The 26,606-nt window shown below is 39.2% G+C and overlaps 2 long non-coding RNA genes across 4 annotated transcripts in view; one reads left to right on the forward strand and one right to left on the reverse strand.

The window, feature by feature from the left end:
• Positions 1 to 2,512, forward strand: part of LOC147754423 (uncharacterized) — a 15,382-nt gene extending 12,870 nt beyond the window's left edge. For both annotated transcript variants that reach the window (XR_015317344.1, XR_015317345.1), the window contains exon 3: positions 2,373 to 2,512. This is a non-coding gene — a long non-coding RNA (uncharacterized LOC147754423). The remainder of the gene's footprint in view (positions 1 to 2,372) is intronic.
• On the reverse strand, positions 2,329 to 24,906 carry LOC111254516 (uncharacterized). 2 transcript variants are annotated; one of them, XR_015317343.1, is made up of 7 exons: positions 24,623 to 24,906; positions 16,078 to 16,304; positions 8,965 to 9,054; positions 8,579 to 8,701; positions 8,193 to 8,290; positions 3,011 to 3,370; positions 2,329 to 2,460 (listed from the first exon to the last, which is right to left on the reverse strand). It is a non-coding gene; the product is annotated as an uncharacterized LOC111254516 (long non-coding RNA). The 2 variants fall into 2 exon arrangements; XR_002675055.2 differs by having other exon boundaries at positions 2,329 to 3,370; positions 24,623 to 24,905.
• Positions 24,907 to 26,606: the final 1,700 nt, after the last annotated feature.

The following is a 26,606-nucleotide window of genomic DNA, read 5'->3' on the forward strand; positions in this document are numbered from 1 at the left end:
GGGCCACCCAATTACGACTCGATATAACGGCCTTAATTTTTATAAGTTCATGTGTGCGTTTGAGCTTTTTTGGTGAATATTCGGGCCCTTTAAATGTAAAATATATATTGAGGGTCCCACGGTTTACGTGACAGAAATCTTCCCCGAACTTTTCATGATCTGCCGGAAAACTGGCAATAACATAAATTGTCAAGTTTCAGTAAAAACAATTTTTAATATTGGTGGGGTAAAGTGAAAGAAATAGATAAGAATTGTATTTGTTTAAATATACAGTTTTCGACGATGATGAGCTTATTCTAAAGAGAACGGGTTTTTCTCTAGTACCAAGAGTCGCGGATGCGTACATGCCCGTGACGACGAACAGCCTGCGACGGCCTGCCATAAGTTAGGTACTGCGCTCTGTATATAAACGCAGTGTTCCAAAGAAAGTATACAGAGCTCAAACAATTAAAAAATCAATATTTTGATATGGTCAACATTTAAATCACAAGGAAATCTACATGAAGTGCCGTTACCGCACGCATTTAAAGGTCACCCTTCTGCTCAATACAGTTGTTATTGATTGACATAAACTTTAACAAAAGTTGTATTTAAGTTTAGCCTCTTAATCTTAAGGCGTGAACGGCTTACAGTGTATCATTGGCAAAAAACCATTAGTATGAGGTGTAGAATATGTTAGGGGACCTATTGGTCCGACCCGTCTATTTGGATTTTTTTTTTTTGTTTGACGTCGATAGTGTGCACGTGCCTCTGTTGGAAGTAAAATTCGTAATTTTTGCAGTGCGTAATCTAACAAATTTCGTGATAAATTATGGCTAGAAAAATAATGGTTTCATCAACATCTCGCTTAGATTGCATTGGTAAATTCACATGGTTTTCCTGCGGTAATGTGTGGATTTAAGTAGCTTTGTAACTACAACTTCTGCCGATTATTTGCGCCATTAATTGATAAATTTAAATCATTGTCCCGATAACTCTGCGTCTTGTTCACATTTTACTAAACATCTTCTTCAAGATTATCTTTCTCAAACCGAATTAGGTCCGAACATCGAATTGCTAGAACGTAACCCTTTTATTTACATCGTCTTGAAATGAGACAGACAACTGGTGTTTTGATGTCACGCTTATGACTTATTTATCTCGCAGCTATGTCGGATGTTTTGCTAGAACTCTTTTGGCTGGTGAAGGCCGTTGATGTTCTCGATCTTCCGTAACTTCATCTATGAAAATTCCATCCGTTTCAAATTTATCTTTTATCTGATTAATTTTAAACCTTGTAGCTCGATCTGCCTCCGACGCTGTATTTGTACTTCTACTATAATGTCAATTTTTTTTTTCTGCTCAAAAGTCCACTTATAATTTCTAATTCTTTACGAGGAAGAATAATCAGAAAGGTTATGATCTATCTAAAATTTTTTGGGATACCCCTCACCATTTAACTTCAAACAACACACTCTACGTGACTTGATCGAGATAACGTGGCGTTAATCCTCTTTCGGAATAGCAAAGATGGGATATAATGAATAAAAAGGATTATTCAGTCAAGCCGAAAGAAAAAAAGCTGTTGCTTCTATGACTGATCATAGCATTCGGCTTACAACACGGCTTCAGCTCATGGGTTGCTGAAAGGGGCTGTAAATAATAGCACACCTCATTTGTTTTGAACTCCCAAACAGAAATGGTCATAAAGCTGCGTATTGTTATTATGTAACGAGCGTTCCAGCTGTATCTACTCAAGCACTTGGAGAATCGTCCGTTGGCATTGTCTGCATCGTAGAACCGATTATATTGCCCAGACTTAATCCAATGCCTATTCTCTGTGCTGTGGACCTAATGTACACATAGTGGGCTGGCCTAGTTGGCCGTCGTGCACCTAAGCCAGCGCATGTTTTTGTTGAAACTGGACAGCCTGAATACACAAACAAATCTTGGACCAATAAACAAATAATGTTCATCGCCGCTGTGTCTGTTAAACGAATTAACTATAGCGAAGTACTTCAATGGAACATAAGCTTTCCAAGTAGGCGAAGTAGGAGAAATCGTCCGGTCGTTTAATTTCGAACACTACGACCGAACGAACGCCAGAATGAATAATGGAACCATTTCATTCTATCCGGAACTGAAACGTTCACGTTGAACAAACATATCATCACTACGGAACGAAAATCACGAAAGCGCCAAATGCATTAGAGAGCTGGTTATCTAGAACGTTAAATGCTTTTTGCAGATATCACACTTAATATAAACAGACAAATACGGACTGTTGAATAACTTAGAAGATAGCATATTAAAACAGAATCCTCGCTTCAACCGAAAATAGCGGTCCTATCGACAATGATTTTTCAGTTTATTTCCCTCTTACGTTTTTACAGAACTGTTCGTGGCTCGTTACCCAAGGCGGCCTTTACGGCTTCAGAAATATCCGTCGTGAGGATACGGCATGTGCGCCTATTTCGCATCCTTTAATAACTCATACAGCAGACAATGTTGCATTTATTAGGTTATAATTTACTGAAAATGATTTCAATAACTGTGTGTGTTAAGAACGATACGCACATAGAACGGATCCTGAAGCTCACATAAGTTCTATAACCTACGTATAGAATGACATAAATAAGACATAATAAAATGTAAACAGTTAACAACCAGCAAATGTCTGTTCTATTTCGTTGCATTCACACAATGCGCCAAAGCTAAATACGGTGACCTAAATACGTCGTATTATTTCAATTGTGTGTAACAGCGAACTACGAAGGCAGGACATAACCTTAATATCGCATTTTCCATTTTCAGGGTTCATTCGTTTTCTTGTTGGATCATATTAGCGCAACTCGTAAGGCTGAAATTTTTAGTTATCATCTTCTCGAGAGATCCTCAGTATCTTTAATCAACAAAGAGGCCATTGGAGTACACACTTCTTTGGGCGACCTCCTTCACGAGGTAACGTTTGCTTTCAATAGCTGTCTTTCGTGGTATTTTGTTTATTTGCCTTTGCCCCCTAAAAACTTACAAGTCTATGGGCTGCGGTCTAATCTTGAAAAAAGCTAGCGTCAAGTACAGAAAGCGGCATACTCTCTAATAAGGTTAGAGACCCCATCACTAATAGTCTTCCTCAGCATACGAATCAAAATCCTCAAAGCCACCTCAACGTATTCTGGAGCGAAACAAGGAAAATACAGACTTCAAAACGTTTTTGGCTTCGGGAGACAGTTGTTCATTCTCTCATTGACAGTAACATGACCCACGGTGCCGTACGTTGACAACGTTGGTAATCGCTTGACGATATTATTGTCAAATAGTTAATAGGCAAGGTGTTGCGCTTCATGCTTGCGGTGGCGAGAGATAGCTTGGACAGTCACCGTAACTTCACCTGAAACAAAATGCAGGGGTTATAGATTAATACACGCACCAACTCGACGATATGGGCTCAGTGACCACACGAGTAGGTATCTAGGGCGGTCATTTTCAGAGCACATCTAACTAATATAAAAACTCTCGATCAGTAAAAGGTCCAAACCCAAATATTTAGTTTGTAAGTTGTAGAAGTAACTGCAGTCGAACACTAGCAGAACCATTAATATAGTTAGCCCATGCTGGCAGATTGTTCATAATGCATGCGATTAGGTTAGGCTCACAAGGAAAGTCGCCTTAAAACAGTTCTTGTTATTGGGTAAAACGCTTAATAAATACTAGTTATCGATCAGCTACTCGACCTCCGCCTTGCACTCCGGCCAATTATAGGTTCGGATACAGGTTACATTTCTTACAATTACAGGTTCTTGCACTCCGAATAATTCAGGTTACACTTCCAAAGTCATTCCAAACGCCTGTCTTTCAGGGTTAGCGGTATTCGTCTCCTCAATTCTATACGGCAGTTACCATTTTCCCTGTCATAATCTGCTTAATCTTATAATAACCAGTTGTAAAAATGTTCCCTTCTTCGTTCCATACAATAACTTTCTAGCCTTTGAGTCGACCTATAGTTAATATCATAAAGGGTAAATATCCAAGTAAATGCGTTTTGAGAAATGTACTAATAAAAGCAAAAGCCGAGCCAGTTGGCATTTATTCACGTTGGACGTTGTATAAGATACTGTAGGATGAAACATGCCTTTACTAGATTACTCAAAGCGACTATCTGCAGGCGTGTAACTGAAACAAGGCGGACGGCTAACCAAATATTTGTTTTCATCAAGGATTTTATCTTTGATTTATATTGCCACCCCTGTGCCCTCAAACACCCCTATCTGTGTAAATGCAATTCGGTCCAGTTCGACTATTCTAAGTAAGCCATTAAGTGAAGCTCGACTATGGAGGCTCGTATACGCGTTGATCGATTGCGAACTTGTCTGCTGTCATAAATATTCATGATTAGCTCGCATTGCCTAAGAAGAGTTGGATACTTGCCTGTAAACACATTGGCAACAATGAAAATCTACCCGAGGCGTGGGACGTTTGTCCAGAAGGCATCACGCAACTTGATTAGTAGCTCTAAGTTATGCAAAGTAAAGCAAAGGCAATTTTTCATAAGGCTCAGTGAATTTAAGTGAAGGGTCGCCGCTTACTAAAAAAAAAAAATTGGTAGCCTCTTTTTCGAAGGATCTACGAAATAAGTATATATAAAATCGTAGTTGGCATACCGTTAAGGCAGCAAAGAACAACTGACGTCGAGCCGATGGCATGTACCCGTAGCTGTTTAGTCCAACAAACGCTAGATGGCCAAATCGGACCACTTTGAAATCTGCTTACCCATATATTACGCTTGCTCCCAACACCCTATATCATCCGATAAGCTCTACATGTTTGTAGACAGTATATAATGGTATGATACCAATCAAACTCGAAAAAGAGACGGATTTATTTTTCCAAGCAGAACAAATATTTACAGCTCAATAAAGTACAAAAAGTCGAATTAAAACATGTTTTTTAGTGAAACGCCCATGACATGACCCCAAAGATGTCCACATAGCATATTACCCCGGGTCAAGCGGAGAAAATAATTCCCATTTGATATTGCGCATCTTGTTTAGGGTAAATAGTTGTTTTCGAACATGTCATCAGGAAGAACGGTGGCAATATCTATAACTTTGTACAAAGTTGGCTATATATATAATATGCTACAATTCCAATCTACATAGAACGTGGCCCTCTACACAAGCATGTTTACCTCATTTTTTATTTACAGATGTTTCAAATGATTTCTCTCTTGGTCAGTGGTATCTCAACTTCGGCTTTTAAATCTTTCACTGCGTCACTACAAGGGTTTCTGGCGTACACATTCTGTTTGAAGTGTTCCGGGACTTCTATATCGAATCCATCTTTTTGGAAACATTCTCATCAAAATATTGTATGGCATCCCTATATAGCATGTAGGTTCACAGTTGTTCAGTAAATCCATCGCTTCAAATAGTCTTTCCCAAAAAGCTGTGCGTTTTGTTTACACTTTCTCATGTGCCATAAGCAAAGTTGTTTTATTCGGTCAGGATGATCCTTAAGTAGCCTTTACGTATTATAACTTTTCCATTTGCACCATCCTAAAATGCTATAGAGACTTCACTTGAGTTGTTGATGTCAATCAAGTTCACAAATCGATTATTTCACAGAGTTGAGAGATTTTGCATAAGATTGATTGGCCATATCAGCAGGGAGCCATGCACTGGCCTTTATTAGTGGGTAGAACTCGTTCACGTTTTACGTCCCTGAACATCCTAAACAGTTCCATCCGCTTCAAACTTATCTTTTGTCCGATTAATTTTAAAATACGTAAGCAGACCTGTTTAAAGCTCTTTACAAGATTGTCCTTGTGCTCCTGTCGCATTGTCTCCTTGTTTCCACTCGCATTTTTTTTAATCAAATTTTTTGCTCAAAACTTAATATTTTCCTATTGTTATTATGATTATTATTACACTCTGAAAACAAAAAACACTAAAAAAAGTTATAACCCCTCAAGCGGTCTATACGTTTTTTGGACACCCTGAACATATATATATATATGTTCAAATAGGCAAGCAGAATACGACCATATATATAAATTGTAGGGTAGTTAGTCAAGCCTCGTAGTTAATACTCATACCTTAGACCTTCAAGTCACCAGCAACCGTGACAAAGCGGAAATAGATACATACTTTCTATTTAGCCCGTTGTTCTTTAAAAAAATGAAAAAACTTTTCAGACTCTTCTGTTTCTCTACATAACGATGTTGCTGGAAGGTTTTTGTTTTCAACCAGAGAAGCAAGGAGCGCCTGCAATAGATAATTCGAAAATTCTTTTTTACGTAACGTACTTGTTTACCTTCCCATAGTAATGTTCACATTGTCGCCATTTTTAAATATATAGTAAGCTGATCGCGCATAGTTGAGCCATCCCCTGCAACAGGTCAGACGGTTACGCATCGAGTACTGCTGACGGAAGTAGATGGCCTAACCTTCAACAAAGTTTCGCCTGACGGGCGCTGGGAAAAAGCAGATCTTATGGAGAACAAAAAAATTAGGCTTGCTGGGTTAAAGATCACCGTGAATAAGTCTAAAGGGTAGTAATGCGTATGAGGCTAACTTAGAAATAGTTTCTTTCTATCTTTATCGCAGCGACATTCTGCTTCAGTGATTTTCGCGCGACGAAACCAGTACTCGGATCTTCTGAAGTTATCTGCTTGTCGCGTACATTGTCATGTGTGGCTTAGCCATATCTATATCAGTACTGTTGTGAAATCAGTACGGCTCTATATCTGATTTGTATTTCGCAAAGGATATTATTTAACTTCAAATTAGGCGAAGATAAATCCTACCACAGCTAAAACCTTTATACTTGGGGTTATCGATCAGTTAAAACGAGCTTGGAGTGCGTAAATGGGTATGATGGAATAAATAGTCTTAGAGCTAGAGGTGAAGGGGTGTAAGCTAGAATTCAACACCAACGTTCTACGTCGTTTTAATTATAACTTAATGGCTCTTTCTGAACGTTTCATGTAGAATAGAAAGCGCCTAAGTTCACTATACATGCATGACAAATTTCGAGACAGTTTTATATAGCAAAAGAATACAACGAATTTGTTAAACTCATGAGTACCCGTAGGGTATATGTGTTTGTAATTCAGAGTGTATTGTCACAACTAGATCAGGCGAAAAAACAGCACGTAAAAACCACCACACCTTATTTGGCCCGCTATTTTTCAAAAATAAACGTTTTAATGGCAAGTGACTTATTCCAATAACTATACTACACAATGCAACTTACTTCCTGAACATTACCGAACCAAGTCTTTGCCTTTCATAACGTTACCTCAATGTCCCCCTCAATAGAATTCTAGAGGTGTTGGCGCACGCAAATAAAATTTCTCTCCCAGCAGTTTCGAATGTCTCATTTTCAATATAATTATTTACTGTAACCCATAAAGTACTAAATTAGTATGAGTCTTTTTTTTGTCGGAATTCATAGCGATTTTAAAAAGGCTAGTTAATAGAGAATATGTGTTCTGTGGTTGAAGTGAACCTCTTATGTGATACTAGTGCAGTTTCAGGCGTAAAACTCGAAATACGTATTTACTTATGATCGAGACACGGGACGGTATTAATGAGCAACTATTAAGAAAAAGAGCGCCCTGCATCAACGACGTTTGGGGTGTCGATCTGAAGCGGCTTTCACTGCTGATCCTGGAGCAAGAATGCCATCAATTTCATTTGAGTGAATGGATGAACAAGCAAATCGTGGTTCTTGAAGTTCGTATATTTGGTCTTATGGTCAAGCATATAAAGGATCCTGGACCCAGCGATGCTGACGTCTCGCAGTTGTCATGAACTATGTAAGATATTGCCGTTCTCTGGAATCGCCTCCTTTATTATGATGCTGAAATACACCTATTACATTATTGTGTAAAATCATATCCGCTGGCCTTTATCTTTTAAAATGAGGACATTGTATAACGTATGACAAAAACCTACAAAGGTTATTAACAAATGCAGTGTGAGAAGCTAGAACCACTCAGCCACGAAAAAGTTCTGCGCACATCTTCTAACTACATGTTATTGTATAAGCTTTTAGAGGTCTAGCGAACACGTTTGTTTATGTTTCCTTATAGCAGAAAAACATTATGAGAGAATACTAGTTTAATGTGTTGTTTCATTCAATCTGATATGGGATTTGGCATGCTGGGCTAGTACATTCAACACTTTTTATAATGGTTAAATGTATGTTACCTGTGGAAAAGATGCCTCTTCGACATTCGGTTTCCTTTACGTTTTTAGAATCAGCTCATTTGCACTCGTGATACTGCAGTGGTAACACGTTTATTGACCTAAGCGAAACATAAGACGGTTTAAATAGTTCTAGTGCAGACATGCTTTGACTTCATAATAAAATTTGTGTCCTGGGAAAGACAATGAATATGTCACAGATAGAAATTATATATATATATATATATTTTATTCCTCTTCTGATATGCTTCTGAAGCGACACCAGACGGCGGTATCAAGCATATCGAGAAAAGGAAAGCAAAAACTATGTACAGACACATCTTTCGTATTTTTTGGTGCTTTGTGTAATTTTTGCCAATGGTGGCCGGAAAGTTTGGCTGAAATTTTACCTGTCGAAAGCAGGAGGTCACACACGATAGATTGCAACATGCAAGCAGCATATTTATAGGGTGCATATGATTACATGTGCTCTATATGGACAAGCGGTTAAGTAACGTGGAAAGGTCGTGGTCCTGAAAAAATTAATTTCAGCATACGTTTTAAAAAAGGTGTAATCAATTAGGAAAGCAGTTCTCGTCCCTCCTTACTAACATCCTCACCAACTTCTCCATCTAGTGAAAATCGTGCATAAATGTCGTTTTACCAGACATATATTGTTTCATCGTAGATTTGATACAAATAATTGCGGTTATCGTCTTTTTCTTTTACAAAAACGGTTATTTAAGGGCCCAATTCGCACGAGAGTGTCACACACTGTACAGTAGAGATGCTGTACCTTCTAGGATATTTTTATGTCACCTTATCGAGAATTGAAAACTAGTAGTTCTGTCTCCGTTGCCGCACGTCTTAAGCGCCCGCGGGGAATCTGTAAAAAAAAAAAAGTCGTTAATACAGCAACTGAGGATATGTTAGAAAAGCCAAACCTTTAAAATTCTGGCAGATTGCAGTACATCCATATGCTACTATCTAGCTATGCTATACGAAGACATCGGTGTTCGGTTTTATAACATTCAGTTAACCCAGTAGCTTATGCCCACAGACTATGGGAAGGCCGAAGAGCAGCTACAGCGTAACCCTAATTTAGCACTGAAAATCATAACCTCAAAGACGCTAACGTGACTGGACAGATGAACGAATAAAAGTACCGCTTAAGGGTATGATAGAACCAATAAATTATTTTATTTATTGGTTATTATATATTGCATATAGCAGACAGTCACTATATGGAGCTAAAGTAACTGTATCGTGTGGGCGTTAGGTAAAAGCACTAATCGGATCGTTTTTTAATTAACTGATAATAGTCCTTTTTACAGAAATATGTTCAAAGGTACTCTGTCCTCAAAAAACTGGATATGTTTGATCTTGATACCACTGGCTCCCAACAAGACGGTCCTATTTACGATTGCGCATTCAAAATACAGAATTTTTTTTTAAGAAAAGCTTGGTGAATTTGCTTTCGCGCACCCTTATTATGGCCGGTCCGATGAAACGCAGAGCCTTTTTTTGAAAAGTAGCACTTTGTCGGGTAGAGGCCTGTATAGTTGGCGGGCTAAGGAAGTATATTCCTAAAAAGAAGTTGCCAATGACTTATATGACAAGATCGCCGAAGACTCTGTGTTTCATTTTGATCTTTTAAAAAATCCCGACGTGTTAATATTAATGTTATAAGCATAATGATGAACATTGCCAAAAATAACAAACTAATGTTGTTTAACAGTTCAAAATCAATATATCGGATTAAATAGGTTACCCTATATAGAATGAAACCTACTCTTTGCGTTCAACTAACAAAAAGACGCAATTATCTCTAAAGCACAAAAGCCAGTTATATATATACAGTATTTGGTTTTACCACTATAGTTAATTCATAACGCCTTGTGACCCTTAGGTGTTTAACCGATTTTTCTAATTATTATCATAATTGCAATGTTAATATTACACTTTTCCATAAAGCTCAAGTTCACACGCTATGGAACCGAAATTGTGTTTCTTCAACTGTTTATATTATCCTTTGAAAAAGTCAAACATGCCACTTATAATCGTATCTATCGATACGCCAACCTCAATGTATTGCGGGCGAGAATCCTTTAGCTGTTGCCTAAAACAAAGAAAATTGATAGAAAACAGTTTAAATGCTTCTTCTTTTAGGACGCAAAGTAAGGCATGGTAGAACTCCCATGGTTCCGTTAGGTTTTCCCAAGCTTAGGTTTTTTTTTTTGGGGGGGGGGGGGGGGGGGGTAGTACTTATGATATTGTCCTTGAAGAGGCAAATCTCGAATGTACTTAAGCTTCTTTCTTCATTTCAGATATAATGGACGCAAAAGTCCATTTGAGTCTTCTGATAACGTTTCTTTACTCTAGGGTTCCGTTTTATACGACGCTACCGTTGCTGCGTTAAATGACACCAGAATAAAAAAAAATTAACTTCAAGCAATATGAGTCTACACCGGTACATCGTCCTCGATATATGCTATTGGCTCTATGTTCCTGATTTAAACTGGCCCTAAAGACGGTCGTGCGTCAAACGATGCCTTCACTTCCGACCAAGTACAGTGTACTCAATGTCCGCGATTAGTTAAATTGACGAGACCATGTTAGTTGTTGTTTTCCTGTACTTTTCTATTCGGTAATATTAGTATCAGGGCCCCTTTGCTTTTGCGTAATTCAAATGCAATATGTCTTCTAATTTCTTTGTCGAATTTTGGCCTTGGGATTAGATGACTTCACTGCCGTGACAACGATTTCGTCAGTAGGTACTATGTCAGAATAGTCTTTCTGTCCGAGCGCAACAAAACAATTTTTAAACCGTTTTGTAGACGCGGGACGTCTGCATACGGGTTATGGGCCAGTAATCTCGCATGATATGCGTTCAATTATGCGGTGAGCAAACTTAATTTTCTATCGCAAACTCAACTTGACGGGTATGTTTGGTGAGATTACTTCAGTCCAAAGGAATACCAAGTTAACAGGCAAATTTTAGTAAACACTTTTTTAGGCGGGCACAAAAATAGGTCTACAGCATTTTAGACACAGGCGATGTCCTTGTGCATGGCTACTATGTATTAGTGTGGGCTGAAATTAAAGAAGCTGCTTCTCTTCAACAATGATACCCGATTGCATATAAAAAGTGGAAGACGGTTCGTTTATATTCTCCGTATCCGCAAGAAAAGGGAATGGTCTTTGCTAATGACACTTACACTACCCGCATCTAAGCGAAGCGACAATGTACTTAATGCTCATTATCAAACCGAAGATTGTAGCTACTCTATTAAGCTATAGTAAACAATCCCAGACTTCACTATCCTTCACAGGCTCTAATTATTTCCAGGTTATCTATGTATCGACACGGTAGGACCGTATGGAAGCTACTTAGCTTCCTTTCTCACAAAGGAGCGCTGGTCTAAGAAATTAGTACTATCAAATTTGCATCATTCTTGTAAAAGCATTGAGTGGTATTAGGTAGTCATTCTGATGACTGTATGGACAAGATGGGACTATATGGGCACCGCTGCCTTTCGAGCACATACAAGATGTTAATTCAACGGAATCATTAAAACAAGCTCATCAGCCCAAATACAATTTAACCTCAAGGTAATGCACATATATATTTAAAGGTAAATAAAAATATCGTTTTTTTTTATACTCGATGCGTTGGATGCCTTATTCTCTGCAACAGGCCACATGTAATTGCTTTTGTGACCACGTGACACGTGCATCGTATTTCAGATAGTCGAAATGAAGAATCGCAATCAACCCTGGGTAGTATTTTATATCGGGACACTATGTGTTCAGGCAGGCTTCAAAGGGTAGAGCACGCGATATTCGAATCTTCCCTCATATATTGAGCTCACTTAGCTGAGGCGTAGCAGTATCTGAAGCGTTCAACGTCCGGTGTCTTTCTGTGTAGGAAGAGTTCATTTTTGGTTAAACAAAACCTAGTTCTAGGCGAAATACGATTTTTAACTTACTTAGCTTAGTAAAATATAACTATAAAACATTGTCTGCCTCACTTTCCGTCGTAGAATGATTTATTTTTTCGTTTTAAATCCTCACTTTATTTCATGTAACATCACTTCATCGGGCCGTGTGGATAAATTTCATAAATGCTTTTACGGACGTTTTCGTAGACATTAACAAATCATGTTGTTCTATTTTACATCAAAGAGGATAGAAACAACCTTGGCAAACGGAATGTTTTTCCCGCTTCGATACCAACTCGCTTTCAGTGATTGCGTTAAGTCGAGTTTTTTGATCAGATGGCCCCTCTGTTCCCTGCCTGTCGTAGCAGACTAACTCCGTTCAAGCGGGTTCAAGGCTTTCGGATATAGATCTATTCAACAGAAATTTCCAAGAGCATCCAAATGTCTTCACGCATATTCTTGTTTACTAGGGAATATCTAGCTTCTTTCCCGTTGACTTATAAGGATATCAAAAGCCCTACAATGTCCCGGAAGTCGTATTTCCTCAGTGTGCTCCGAAAGGTAATCCTTAATATATCGTTTTCTATGTTGGTGGCATAAATAAAAGCTAATAACTCTTTTTACGAATACGATAATTTGTCATACGAGTCAAATTAAGAACAGTCTTGTCATAATTTTCAAGCGCGCAATATGCGGACGTTACAGGGAGACCGGTATCGTTAGCAGGTTTTTATTGAGCTCACGGATCTAGAATACATTGCGCGATACAGATAAAGAAATATGGCTAGGACGATCCACGAACGGCTCGTAGGCTAGTCGTATGGCTAGACAACTGTCACAGAAGCTGGATGGGTAGGCCCATATTATTCCGGAACAGTACTGAGCGGCGAACCTGAGCGCGCAGGTAACCATTGTTAAAACTACGACATTTAACGCTTATAATCCTATTCAGTTATTTATACAACACTTAGTGTATTTTGTTCCTTAGAACGTGTATTTTCATGTAGCGTCACCGGAATAATTGGACCAATTATTACCTACGCATCCTTTTTACTACAGTTCATTGGATTTGCGCATGAGGGGTCACGAAGGACGTTGTGGAACTTTTGTAATAAATCATGTTTATTGTGAAAGGTATATTTCTCTAATTTTTACGAACTAGAATAATTAGACTAATTATAAACAGTGCTCTGCGGTGCTCGCGCAACGTCCACGATATCGGTGCAAACAGGCGCCATATGTGGCGGATGGTTTTTCGTGTGATTTCATATTGAGCTAAAAAAAAACACGTCGACGTCTCGATTCTAGTTCAGCGGACCTGAGCGTAATAAATTAGTTCAAGCGTCGTCGTACGTCTACATTTTACAGATGCGGCACACCTGGTGAGCTATTAAAGCTCAGGAAAGGGCTTTATAGTTGAGGCATAAAGTGAAATAGCTCTGATAGGATATAAGATTTATGAACTTTAGCAGTTAGGTTGGGTCTCCCCACCGCTATCCTTGTTACCAATGTGGCGTTTCTATCAGACGATATTAAAAAAATTATAGTGATTTATTGAAATTTGTACACAATTTGCCGTATGTGCGCTGGGATTTGCGTTTCCGACAAAATTGTTCATGGAAACAATTGTTGAGCAAGTCTTGTTCTGGACGAGTTGAGTCTACTGGACCCATTCTGATAGTTCTACATAATAGATAAGTTGGGTAATGAATTGAATGGGGTAATTCTATTAATTCTCATAAAGATTTCTCTAAGCCTACTCTAGTGCTGTGCTTAATTTATCAGGCGAGTGAATTACTTACTCTAAACAGTTTGCTGGGTTCTTTTGTCTTTTAGTTAGGCGATGCTAGTACCACTGTCGTTAGCTTGTCAGTGGAGTATTAATATCAGACTGGTGTTTCCCTTCATCACGGTCACAAAAATAACCTTCCAAGTCTTTCTAGTAATTACAGTGTCTCATGAAAGGCATAGGGCGTAGTAAATGGTCCTTAAACAGAAAGAATTTTATTTGCCACCTCATAACTGAAAAAAAAAACAATGCCCTTTGATGATTAGACAATACGGATTCGTCCATTGACAGATACAAAGAAGATTTGCACAAAGTATCTATGGAATGAAGACTCGTGAAGTATTTCAATGTAACCAAACCGAGCTAGCAAGTTCTAACAGCTTCTGCTATCAACAACTCGTCGACATAATTCTAGATATAAAACTAATAATATCCATATCGAAAATTCGATTTCGTTAGCTGTTATTTAAAGGTACGGTGTCATTGTAGTTCGCCATGTTGCAGCGTGAAATAACGTTATAAGTCGATGTAAGATGCGGCTCTTGTGGGACTGGTTGCGGCACACGAGTGCGTGCGCAGAAAGACGTTACTAGAGATATGGGTTTTCAAGGAGCGATTAGTGCGGTCCGGATAACGCTATGTACCAATCACATGCACCCCTAACCCATTCGTATTGCGTCTTTCAACTTTGTATGGTAAAACGAATATAGGTCAAGCTATTGTATCAAATATGTCTCTTCGACTGAATTTTTTCACTCTCAAAATCAACCTTCAAAACTACGCGCATTGTTTATCTGCAAATTTTTAGAAAAATTACAATCAGATATTCAAACTTGTCAGTAAGAAATTATTCAGATTATCTATGTACTTTGACACGAGTATGCGACGACTAGAACATCAAACCCTTTGTCTAAAGCTACCTGTTACTCATCTGCTTCGCATATTAGTAACCTCAACCTTACCAAGGCGCGCAAATCAATTTTCTTTATTTCATCCTCCTGCGTCCCCATTTTAACATTTCACAAGGTCACATACTGATCCATCACTGAATGCTCAATTTATAATAGTACCTATTACATACATAGCTCAATACAGTTTAATTAGCGGCACATGTTCTTGATTTCTGCGAACTTCCGTTCCTACAGAAAACAAGTTACGTCCTTAGAGGCGAGGTCGGTGTCGAGCCAACCGCTTATTCAGGACAGCCTGCAGACAATAAAAATGTCAGCTTTTCTGTTTCCTGCGAAACCCTCGACCTCTTTCCAGATGACGTTCTACCACTTTTTCAGATGACTCGTTTTTTCCAGAGCTTAACCATAAAATGGCTTGGTACTAGGTTTTAAAACATCCGGTCGACCGTTGGACTGGTCATTGTCCTGAGAGGCCGTCTGCGTTGTTAAGACACACAAGATATTAGCTCAAGCCGTGGACAGTCACTAGAAGGATAAGAGAGCGCGTTTCCATACAGTGTACTTGTAGACTCGCCGGATAAATCTGCGGCGATGGTACCAGGCGTGACGCCTTTAAAGATCGTACTCATAGTGGCTAATAAATAGAACGCTATTTTTTTGTTGATGACGAATACATCGACGATTGTTGATGGTAGTGTCCTTCGCTTACGCAACGCGAAATTTGGCCGGAATCACCTGGGTGCGCACGGGGCATTATGTGCCTATATCATGATTACTGACTAACATTAATTTAGTTGTGATATTTAAAAATTTTACAGATAGACGTATTTTTAGTAAAAAAAATTGTAAAAAAGGAAAACGAATTTAAAATACATATGTAAAATAATAAACATGAGATTCGTTGAAGCTTTCGAGGCTAACATGCCATCAAAGCTAGTAATTTTGAGTAATCTTTGACAGGGGCCAGATTACCGGAAAACGCTCTTCCAACGTGATTCGGAACTATTAATTGACTAGAGGTACAGCAGGTTATAAGAATGAATGAAAAAGTTTGACGATGAAAGCCAAGAAAGACTGTAATTAAAAATCAGGGCTTTTGTTGTCACATTGGTGACCCATGCGTGCATTTACTGTTGCCTATTTAGACACATAGACTGAGGCATACCTGTGAACATCCAGACATTCAAGTGAAGATCGGCTATGAATTTAAAGAGGGTTAGGTAATTCTTCAACACAACTATGCTTATTTTCCTTTCAGCGTTACTCACCTGGATCCTAGCTGATTCCGCAGTTCACCTTCCGTAAGATTAGGGTCACTCCTGAGTGTCGTATTTCTAATTTTATCAACTACATTACATTTACCCAATCCAGATTCACGATGTCTTTGACCTAACCGCTGATCCGTAAATTTACCCAGCCGAGAAGTCGCCCGTACCACCTTCGTCCACTCTCGTGTGCTTTGACGGTACCGATTGCGTCTGTTGCAAGTCTTTTGCTTTGGAAGCATCACATGTAACAATGAACCAATCGAGTTAGCTTTGTGAAGAGGGTCGCGACATTTCCATTTGCGTTCAGGTAACTTAAGCGTATGAGAGTGAGGCGGCTGTTATTTTGGTGCATTCGAGAAGTTCAAGTTCTAGAATTTTGCGCCCTTTGATAATAGTCCCTTGCATTTTGCTACTGACGCCGATCGATTTGGCAAAACGTAAGAGATGAACGAAAAAGTACACGCCCGCTGTTGGTCATTATTCCGCATAGGAAAAACGAACCTATCATTATGTTATACCATCACCCAAGGCGTGTCCAACATTCTCAATAATTATTGAAAAGACTTTTCATCTTCAACATGGTAGCGAAATAGGTATTCTATATCCACTAGATCACCGATTTAAACACTGCTATTATTACCAGGCTTTTGTAGCTTTTTGTAGACCAAAATTATATGCATTTTTAGTTTTCCGTTAGTCTTTAGTAGGATTTCTTTTAACTGATATAAAGTTCCCTCCCTTAGGATAAAACACTCCTTCAGCGACTACAGGCACTTAAAATATATATAACAACGGTATCACATATTTGATAGACCTCATTGTTAAGATACAGACGGGTACAATAGTTTGTCGAGGTTCGATAAACATCTCCAGAAAATGTGACATATATACAAAAAACGCAAGCAGTTCGCATATGTAGACTTTCATCGACGACAAATTTACTTTCGTGTATTTCTACTAAAGCGAAAAAATTATTCACTACATAGAACATTTTTTAATAACCAAATTCATACAATGAATAGGTCTGCAGTTGTTTTTATCCGATGAGATTATGATTCACAAGGTTTACTAATTCAATCTACGTTTTGCAGTAGTTATTAGACTTTAAAAGTTTGAAAAGATTTTAGGCACTATTGTCTTTTGCATCCATAATTCCCAACCCGTTTATGGTATAAAATACCATATACTATATTACATAGCCAGGTTCCTTGATACCATCCTGTCGTCTTTATTCTTTTATTTTTCATCGCTGCTGCCCTCTACTCACAGTTTCGGCCTCTGTCTGCCGGCCGTAACTGTTGCCCTTGGCTTCGTCCGTGGGCACTGCCGTATGTCAAGCTAAGATGGGCTTGACGTGGGCTTCCCTACAAATTGATGTTCTGTTTGCTTGTTGGATATACTTCGGTTCTGTGGGGATACGACATGGGCGCAGCATATGCTGTTGCGGGACTTCTCAAGGTGGCAAGAATATTTAGGCAAAGAAAGGGGTCGATATTCCGGGAAAAGGCAATGGCGTAATCCAACTTCGCGCAGTTTCGTATAGCGCGCGTTTCCGTCTCCAGATCACCATCACAACCGATGCTTCCATGCGGTGCTCAGCAAGCTACCATCGCTGATATTGAAGACGCCCCGTTACCGCCGTTGTTAATATTACAATGTCTCTTTGCTTATGGACTTTACCTTATATCTATCATCAATGAATATTTGATCCGATGCTCTGTAATTGCATTAGGATGCGACAGAAGGCCTGTAGGGGGGGGGGGGGGGTGGTCCGAGAGGGGATAAAGACGAAAAGCTATGAAAAGTTCGGGTCGGCGTACGCAAACCAGTAGAGGCCAGCGGCTCGACAGGCGGCTGGCGTTGAAACCTTTCCTACAATTTCGTGTTTGCTTTACGTTTTTAATCGCTACAATGTCAACAGTTTGTTAGATCTCCAGCTCTCGTTAGGCTCTAATAGGCAGCACGGTACAGGGCAACGGCATGCTGGTGACGGCGGGCAAGTCGACAAGGTACGAGTTGCAATCAGATCGTTAAGCGTATAGTGAATGCCCGTTGGAAGGAAACTAGGAAATAGGCATTCGCAATATTCACGATAAATACGGTCACTGTTGCTTTACCAGGCCACCAGCAATATCGTAATAGAGGTCAGAGTTGTTCGAGTATTCATGTCTATCGAGTGAGGGTCGTGGCAGCCAAGGTGGAAAAGTAACGCGGAAAAATATATGTTATCGCACTCATATGCAAATAGTAGTCGGCATTTATTTAGAATCAGTATTTTAGAGGCAGTTTATACTATATTAATAGCTTATTAAACATATGTAATATGGGGGCTGGTAAGAGTGTATCTTTGGTACAAAAGTATACTTTGTAACAGATGCTTTTGTAAGTCTATATAGAAAGATAAATTTCTTGACCTGTGCACGCACATGAGGGATGGAGTAAGCTAAATTTTAGCGAATTGCATCGGCTTTAGAACCTCTTCACCCTGATTGTAATTCCTCTATCTCACAAAGTAAGTGATTTTTAGAAACCTGGATCTTAGATCACGCACTTAGATTGGTCAGCTTTCAGTTAGGTGTGATATTTAACCTTCGTCGACGCTACGGACGGTAGCATGGTTCATCGTTGCCAACAGATAAAGACAACGACAGTGGCGTGAAACACACTCTTAGCCATACGGAGGATAAGTTTTTTTTTTGCAAGGCTTTGTACATAAGCCCAACTGACGAAAATTATGATATATATATATATTATTTCAATTGCTAGCATCACGATAAAGCTAATATTGGATACAATTTACGTGACACTATCAACCATGTAGAAGGGCGCCTCTCTACATGAACGATACAGTTTCTATGAGAAGGCCAAAATCCGTTTTCCAATAGAAGAAGAACAACACAGGTATTCATGAAGTAGTCTATTGAGCTACTGCTCCTTGCTATATATGTTGCTTCTGATTATTATTAAGGTTATTCTTATAACTTTAAGCGAATTATTCAATGACGCCCTAGATGGCGCTATTTTTAAAGAGAATTTCATTAACTTAGTTTATATACGATTACCAAACTAGAAAGAATGTCTACCAAGTGTAAATCGGGTGTGGCTCCCGGCCGTGACCGTTGGATGTAGTTCCATCAAAACTATTACTCACGAACTTTACTTCCTCGATCAAGGTTTACACCGAATCAGCCCAGAACTTTATCTGATAATACGACAGGCTGATGGCAAAGCGTCGCTAGTAACATCGTTGATCGATCCGGAGAGGAGTTACCTTAGTCAGACGTTCTCACATTCTGAAACGGGCTAGCTCCCTGCGTAAGGGATTAACCTTTTTCGTGCATCCTTTAAACCTGATTACAAAGCGTCGTTTGTCGTGACGTACAGCCGTAACTTCACGAGCCGATTCTTTTTCATTCAGGTTTTCTCGTATTAAAATTTATTCCCATAGCTGCTTCTGATTTCTACTTCTTCCAGCATGACTGATAATTGTCTTTGGCTTCGTTTTTTTTCATATGTCTGTCCCAGTTGAACTAATGTTCCCTGGTCGTTCCGCCTTAAGTCCAACGGCCATCTTTATGCTCCAGTCATTTTCCCCAATGGTGAATCTCTACAGCAAGAACTCATTCAGCGCTAAAACTAGGCGAGCCTTTACATTTCCTAAATTTACTGCGAAAATTTGTTTCATTCATCTTTTTCGAGGATCCTAAATATTTAATCGTACTAAAATGGAGGCCTCAATCACCTCTTTTGATTTGCGATTCAAAACGAAGTTCAAGTGAAATGTACTTGCAGTATTTGAAGCAGGATTGTATTAACGGACTTAAATGTGGCACACGTTACGCGATTATAATACGTGAACGCGAAACGCTTTTGGTTTATTTCAATTGAAGGAGGACACCCCAATTCCGAAAATTTTCAATTTTTTTTTTTATTCAAGGGACAAACATCTAAACTATTATGGTCAACATTGTTATGGATTGACAGGTCATCTTGTTAAATAGGCTAGATTAGCGATAATCAAGAATTGCACGGAAAGGTAGCAGTACAACCCCAGTAGTTTTACACTGAGCCATAGTAGTAGTAGTAGTAAAATATTTGACGCGCATTCTTATCACTCACCCCCGACCGTCGGACGATATTTCAGGACGATATTTTTTTTTTATCTTCTTTCACATCAAAGGTAACGCATTGTTTCATTTTTTTGGAGTGAATTTGAATACTCGTCAGCTTAGTCGAACTTAAGCCATACATTTAAATTATCTGAATCGTTTATCGAGGACTGATAAAACGTGTTTTGTTCGACCCATCTAGAATTTCTCCAACAGATTAAGAAGGCGACAGAGTGATCATATCAGCAGTTTTAAAAGTATTTTTTTGCATTTTGTCGAGTTAAAGGCGTGCACGTTTAGGGCCTTAGTTGTAAAAAAAAAAAAAAAAAACAGGTTACTTCTTTTAGACACACCAACAACACAAATACTACATAGTGTTCGAAAATTACTTTATAGCATTATTTGTATCTATATTACTAAGAAATATAGCAGTCTTCCCAACACAAAATACGGACAAGGTCGAAACGGCCCGACTCACTATTGTCCACCATGAATCGATTTATTTCCATCTATCTTAAGCAGACCTTTGTCACCAAATATCTTGGTCTATTGCAAGCACCATTACAAAACGCACAGTTAGAGCGATAGACAAACTCAATCTTATCATCAAAGGTGAATCAGCTAAATGTATTCGCTAATCAGTCGACACGATCGCATCGTATGTACCTCTTTTCATGTACAGGCCCATATGATCCTACCTAACGACCTGTGAGGTTCGCCACTGCTAACGATTCCGGATCGATCGAGTCAGATTATTTTATCAGAACCAATGGTGGTTGTGATGGTTAACCTTCTATCTGCAGTTGGTTTTGATTATGTAGCACATGTTCGCTTCGTAGTCAAATGATTGTTTTTCTGATATATATTTGTAGAAAGAAAAACGCCCGCAGGAAGAAAAACTATTTCTCGTTTTTTAAAGTGCCTCATACAAATGTAGCCCGCTCATATAAATGTTAGGATTCCAAAAAACAAGGTATTTGCACGAGCCTTAGAGATGCAGAAGCAAAAATAATCTGCGTATAATTTAGACAATGCTATTACCCATCGACGTTCAGGAGATGCAATCGCAACGAAGATATGAAATAAAGAAAGGTACTTTGTGCAGGTGCAGGTTGACGACCCAGCACATATAGCCTACTAGTATTAGTATCATTTATAATGTTGCAATAAGTCATACTACATTCCATTGAAAGACAGGTAAAAAAAATATTGAATATTTTCCAAGGCTCGAACGGTTTGAACCGAAAAAAGCATCTTTTTCCTAAATGTTCTTTGTGAAGAATCAATATAGTTTCTAGTACAATATGTTGGAACCGCAATGGCGTCACGAGAGTTATAGGAAAATTATCAAATTATTATTATGAAAAGTAACAGCCTAGTTCTGTACAAGGAAAAAACTTAATTAGGGAAAAAAGCGTCTGAGCTTATTGTGATATGAGCGCTAAAATGAAGCGATTCGTGACGACGGCCGATTCCGATTTACCAGCTAGATATCTAATAAAACTGCAAAACTTTATGTGAAGATGAATAAATACAAAAAGACTTAGAGGGTCTTGAAGCGTTTCTTAGATCTGCTTCCTCCGCCTACACGCCTGAGCACCTAACAATGTTCCTTGAACGAACTTTCGTTACGAGTTTCATAGTCTCACCTTATCTATATAGAGACACCATATGTTACTGACTGATAAAGCCTCAAGCGCATTTCACTAGCTATGCAGTAATAAAAAATGTTCCATAGCTGCCAGGGTTTCTCATTTAAAATAAATACCACTTTCTTCAATTACGCTGGAAAGCATCTATACGGAACGGATAAAATTCGCAGCAACGATCGCCAGATTACGTTTCAGTATGTCTGTCTTGTGTTTTATCATGCTGATTGAAGGAATAGGATTGAATGCTTCCTACGAACTGTTTATTGTACAGTGTTACTAGGGGCCCTGTGAAATACGGTCCTGGAACGATGTTCTGAGTTTGTGTCGTTTCAACTTGAAGAGAACGAACCCTCCAGCATAACTAGCAACCACATTAACTGATTGAGAGAAGGACTAAGAAAGCCAAAGTATGCAACAGTTTGAATAAAAAGAAACTAAAATACACTGATAAAAACTTGAAACAGGGTTCCAGAAAGTGCCGAAAGTTTACAGACCGTCTGCAAGAAACTATCCTAATGCGGTACAGGCCTTCATGTCCGGTAAAACGCCTTCGTAGACAAACTCTGGGAATGAAGCCTTAGCGCAAAAAAAGATCCAAGCAATCGACGAACGCGATCGGACCTGCGATACGTACACAAACAAACGAAACGTTTCCCCCTAGCGGATCTCAAATGCTATTGTGAATCAATGTTCTATCATAGAATGAATAAAGCTTTCCCGAATATGTGCGAGTAATCGTTCGCGCTACCTTCGTTGTGCCACGCATGAGCTATTGAAATAATTAATCGAACAAATAGAATGGAATAAACTATGTATATAGACATTGATAAAGCCTCAGCTTCGTTAAACAAAACCATTCAGGTGCAAATACCTAAGTCGGCTGAGAAGCTACGTAGTAAATTTAGGTATTGACAAGGACTATCCTTTCAGTAGGCTCTTAAAGAAGGACTCATCAAATTATGTTTCTACTATCAGTAGGCGCGACCCGTTCTGTGTGGTATCGGTCAAAGTGACCATAGACCCGGTAGCACCTTAGGAGTAATGGTTGTATATTGCGCCTATACAACTGGAAATTCGGTTGACGATGGAAATATGTAGTGTTATCTAAGCAGGTTTATCTCTAGTCTGATAGCCATCTCGTCACACTTGCGAACGACCTGGCCAACTGCATGGAGTCGCGGGTGACTCTAGTGAGAACCCAGACCCCTCTGTACAATAGAGCCTAACAGCAGAACATTTCTACTGAAATGAACTTACACTTTCGAGGGCACTTATCACAATGGAAGGTTTAGCTATGCTATCATTACAAGCAACATCAATCAAATGTTTATTTTGACAACTGCTAACTACATTACCTATATTGCCGTGAAAATTCTAAATCAGACGAGCACGAATATTCGGGTTCAGTTCGATAGATTACGAAACAGATTTTAAGACCAGAAATATATGCTGAAATACGGGAGTGGTACATATAGAAATTGATCTGGTCGTCATTTATAGGACATTTATGGCGTTATACGCACTGGAATTCTGCCATAGTTCGAACTAATGCAATGTATTGCCAAAACTAGTAAGCATGTGACAAACACACTAAATGGTTATTTCTGTCACTGTTAGGTCTAAACCCGGCTATTTTGGGTTGCCTTGTAAAATATACGTGTTGTCAGACCAATGTATCAGCTTTGACACCCAACGGCCACGCCTGCACGAACTAGAATTTATCACTAAAGACACTAACTAGTTTTCCATTCCTGATTTTCTAGTCGCCTAAATTTGAGAACGATTGGCTTTCAGTGTGCGCCTCGAGATCTTCCGGCGACCTTGCCAAACGTATCTGTGTCCGAATCAGATTTAGAGGCTTAATTCACACCAAAGCTTGCATCCGAATAATCAGCTAAAAACTATTTGGCTTAGTTTCAGGGAATGCGCAACTGAGCCACTCTGACAGAAGGGTCAAGAAATCTGAAGGACAATGGTGACACGAACGAATCTGGGGTATCGCTGCCCTTTTTTTGGTCCGTGTATTTTTCCAAGGGAGAATTGGAAAGATTATCGGGATTCAGGATAGGCTTGGTTGGATAACAGTCCGCGCTGGCTTCCGAATGACGCTCTGTATAATTAGATTGAAGCGGGGAGAAGAGCGTCCAATATTGGATCTCCGTGTCTCTAAAAGAACATTCCTATCGGAAACTGTTCAAGAACTACTTAGTGCATAGGAATCGCATATGGGACGACGCTGCAAACGGTATCTAGCAGAGAAAACGAGCGACAGTCGAGACGAACTCCATCAGTCCAAAAATGACAATATGTTATATACCCAGCATATCATTATCGTGTATCACTTAATGACAAGGAAAAATCGCTATGCGGTACGGCAGTAACACAAAGACAATGAATAAGCGAACGGAGACATTTATCGGCTTTTAAATGGTTATAGAAGTTATCAACGGTTCACTATTTAGATTAGCGGACAGTTGTGTATACGTTGCGGTAATTTTACGTCTTAGCCATTTGGTTGTATACCGTAGAGTGGATCAAATAAAAAGACAAAACTCGATAGCTTTTTTCTTAGTTATTCGATGGGTTGGTGACGCCCTTGAAATACATCTCACTGCACCGGCAATAGCGCCAACGGTGCAGTTTGCCAGGTGGTGATGGATAACAGAAACGAAGAGGATCTTATTTGTCTTTCGATAAACACGTTTCAGTGTGCCAATTGTGCGTGATCGGGATCTGGTCAGTGCGTCTCATTACTTCGGAATATGAGTGCAGTCAATTACTTACGATCTTAAAGGCTTCACTTCGAGTTGTCACAGCTGCTCGACCATGAAAAAGTTATTGTAGTCGTAATACAGTGTATAGGTATGTTTAATTTTCCAGCTCCGCTTGCCGTAAGCCTAGTAGCTTTTCACGTCTTAGACTATTTAGCAACTAACAGCTTTGCTGCTATTAGTCACTATAATCGCGCATCATGTACACGTGTGTCGACTGACCATTCAGACGACAGATCGTTCAGCTAGCTCATCGGGTGGTCAGGGTAGACAATGCATACGCCCTTCGGACAGCGGCGGTTTACCCTTGCCAATGGCTTCGTTGTCTGCTGGGCGGTCCAACAACCTCTCCATATTCGTAAACATTTCTAGGTTTCCTCGTGAGGGAGGAGGCTAAAGTAGTTAGATTGGGGTACCTTTCGCTTTACGAAATCACTCATTAGCAAGCATAATGCAGTGAAAGTATATGGGGATTAATGACTTAAGCAAGCCAATTGCGATAATACCAGTAACAGTTTTATGTGCTCTAAGGATTTCTCTAGCAAAATCCGGAAAGAAGGGATAAGACCATGAATAACGGTTATCAATTTAAACTCCTTCTACTGTTGTAGGTCATAAGCTCTGCTTTGATACAGCCACGGTTAACAGTAAAATTTGGTCCTGTATGGTGTCCTTTGGGAATAACATTTGACAGTAACCTTTCGAGCCAAAATGTATTTTTCGGCTACTACTGATAAATTCGCGATTTCTGACACCGCGCACGATGCCTTTAGTTCTGTTGATGGTCTCTGTCCATTTGGTCGTTTCAGTGCGTTCAGCGTAAAGACGGTCAATCCACGAGCAAGGTCAAAGGCACCTTGAAGATAACGGCTCGATGCTAATTTAACTATTGGTGACCTCAAGATATGACCGCCGATCGCTCTTAGCCCCGAGCATGGCCATCTGGGTTTTTGACTCAGTTACAATATTCTCACATCGCAAAAATTCCAAGACACTTTAACCAAAATATCCGAAACTGCGAAATGCCGGCGGCTATGTACGCGGAGGAACTTCCTATATACGCACTGTGCAAGTATGTATGTATTTCTAAAACTGAGGTTTTCAAACCCAATAATTCCGCGTTTGAGAAACCAAGTTAAAATACTAAGACGTATTCATGAGGCTTCATAAAGTAAATGCGTCAAAATATTCTAGAATATCTTAAAAGTATAAAATTGTAAGCTCATGGCAACATAGACGATATCTACATGGCCTAGGTTTTCAGAGTGTCTGTAAAAGCCTATCGTAATCCATCGGACAAGCTCCATCCTTTAACTTCTTTTCGGTCAGTCCGATGCCCCGGCACCAGATGTACCAGTTCTCAGTCTCTTGAAATAAGGTCAAAGCTAGGCCCTGTCAAAGCAATCAACCCCAAACCTAACAATATCGGCGTTTGTACAGATAGTCAAAAAGGCAGTAGATGCTGCTTTATGTTTTAGGTTTATTGACGCTACTGTGTCTAGGTTACAAATTCTAAATATTTTACCTTGATACAAAACGAACCCTTTCACCATAGAGCTTAATAAAAGAGTGCAATAATGTAACGTAAAAGACGTTTTCGTGTAAGATGGAAAATATTTCAGCCGTTTCGTTAGATAGTCCAACGTGGCGATGGCAGTAGCTGTTGACGCTAAATAGATTTCATCGTTCGAACTAAATGGTTTATAATAATCGTATAGCTTAGTTATAACTGATTTTTTATAGCTTGTTATCTCTATCTAAAATAGTCTGTCTTCGGGTAACGGTCAGGCTCAATAGGTCCTGTTAATTAAGCAAAACATGAACAGCTTCTAGTTGGTACTCTCTGCGTCACTCGGAATTCAATAGTAAAATATTTTACAGCCTCACGAACGCAACAACGCGGCCGTATGCAAAAAATCAATTTTTATCGGCAAAATTCAACCAGCTATGCTGAACGAGAACACAGATAGCCATTTATTAGACATCTCCTAACAAAT

Source organism: Varroa destructor, unplaced genomic scaffold (assembly GCF_002443255.2).
Source record: "Varroa destructor unplaced genomic scaffold, Vdes_3.0 BEIS01000007.1, whole genome shotgun sequence".
In the NCBI taxonomy this organism is placed as follows: domain Eukaryota; kingdom Metazoa; phylum Arthropoda; class Arachnida; order Mesostigmata; family Varroidae; genus Varroa; species Varroa destructor.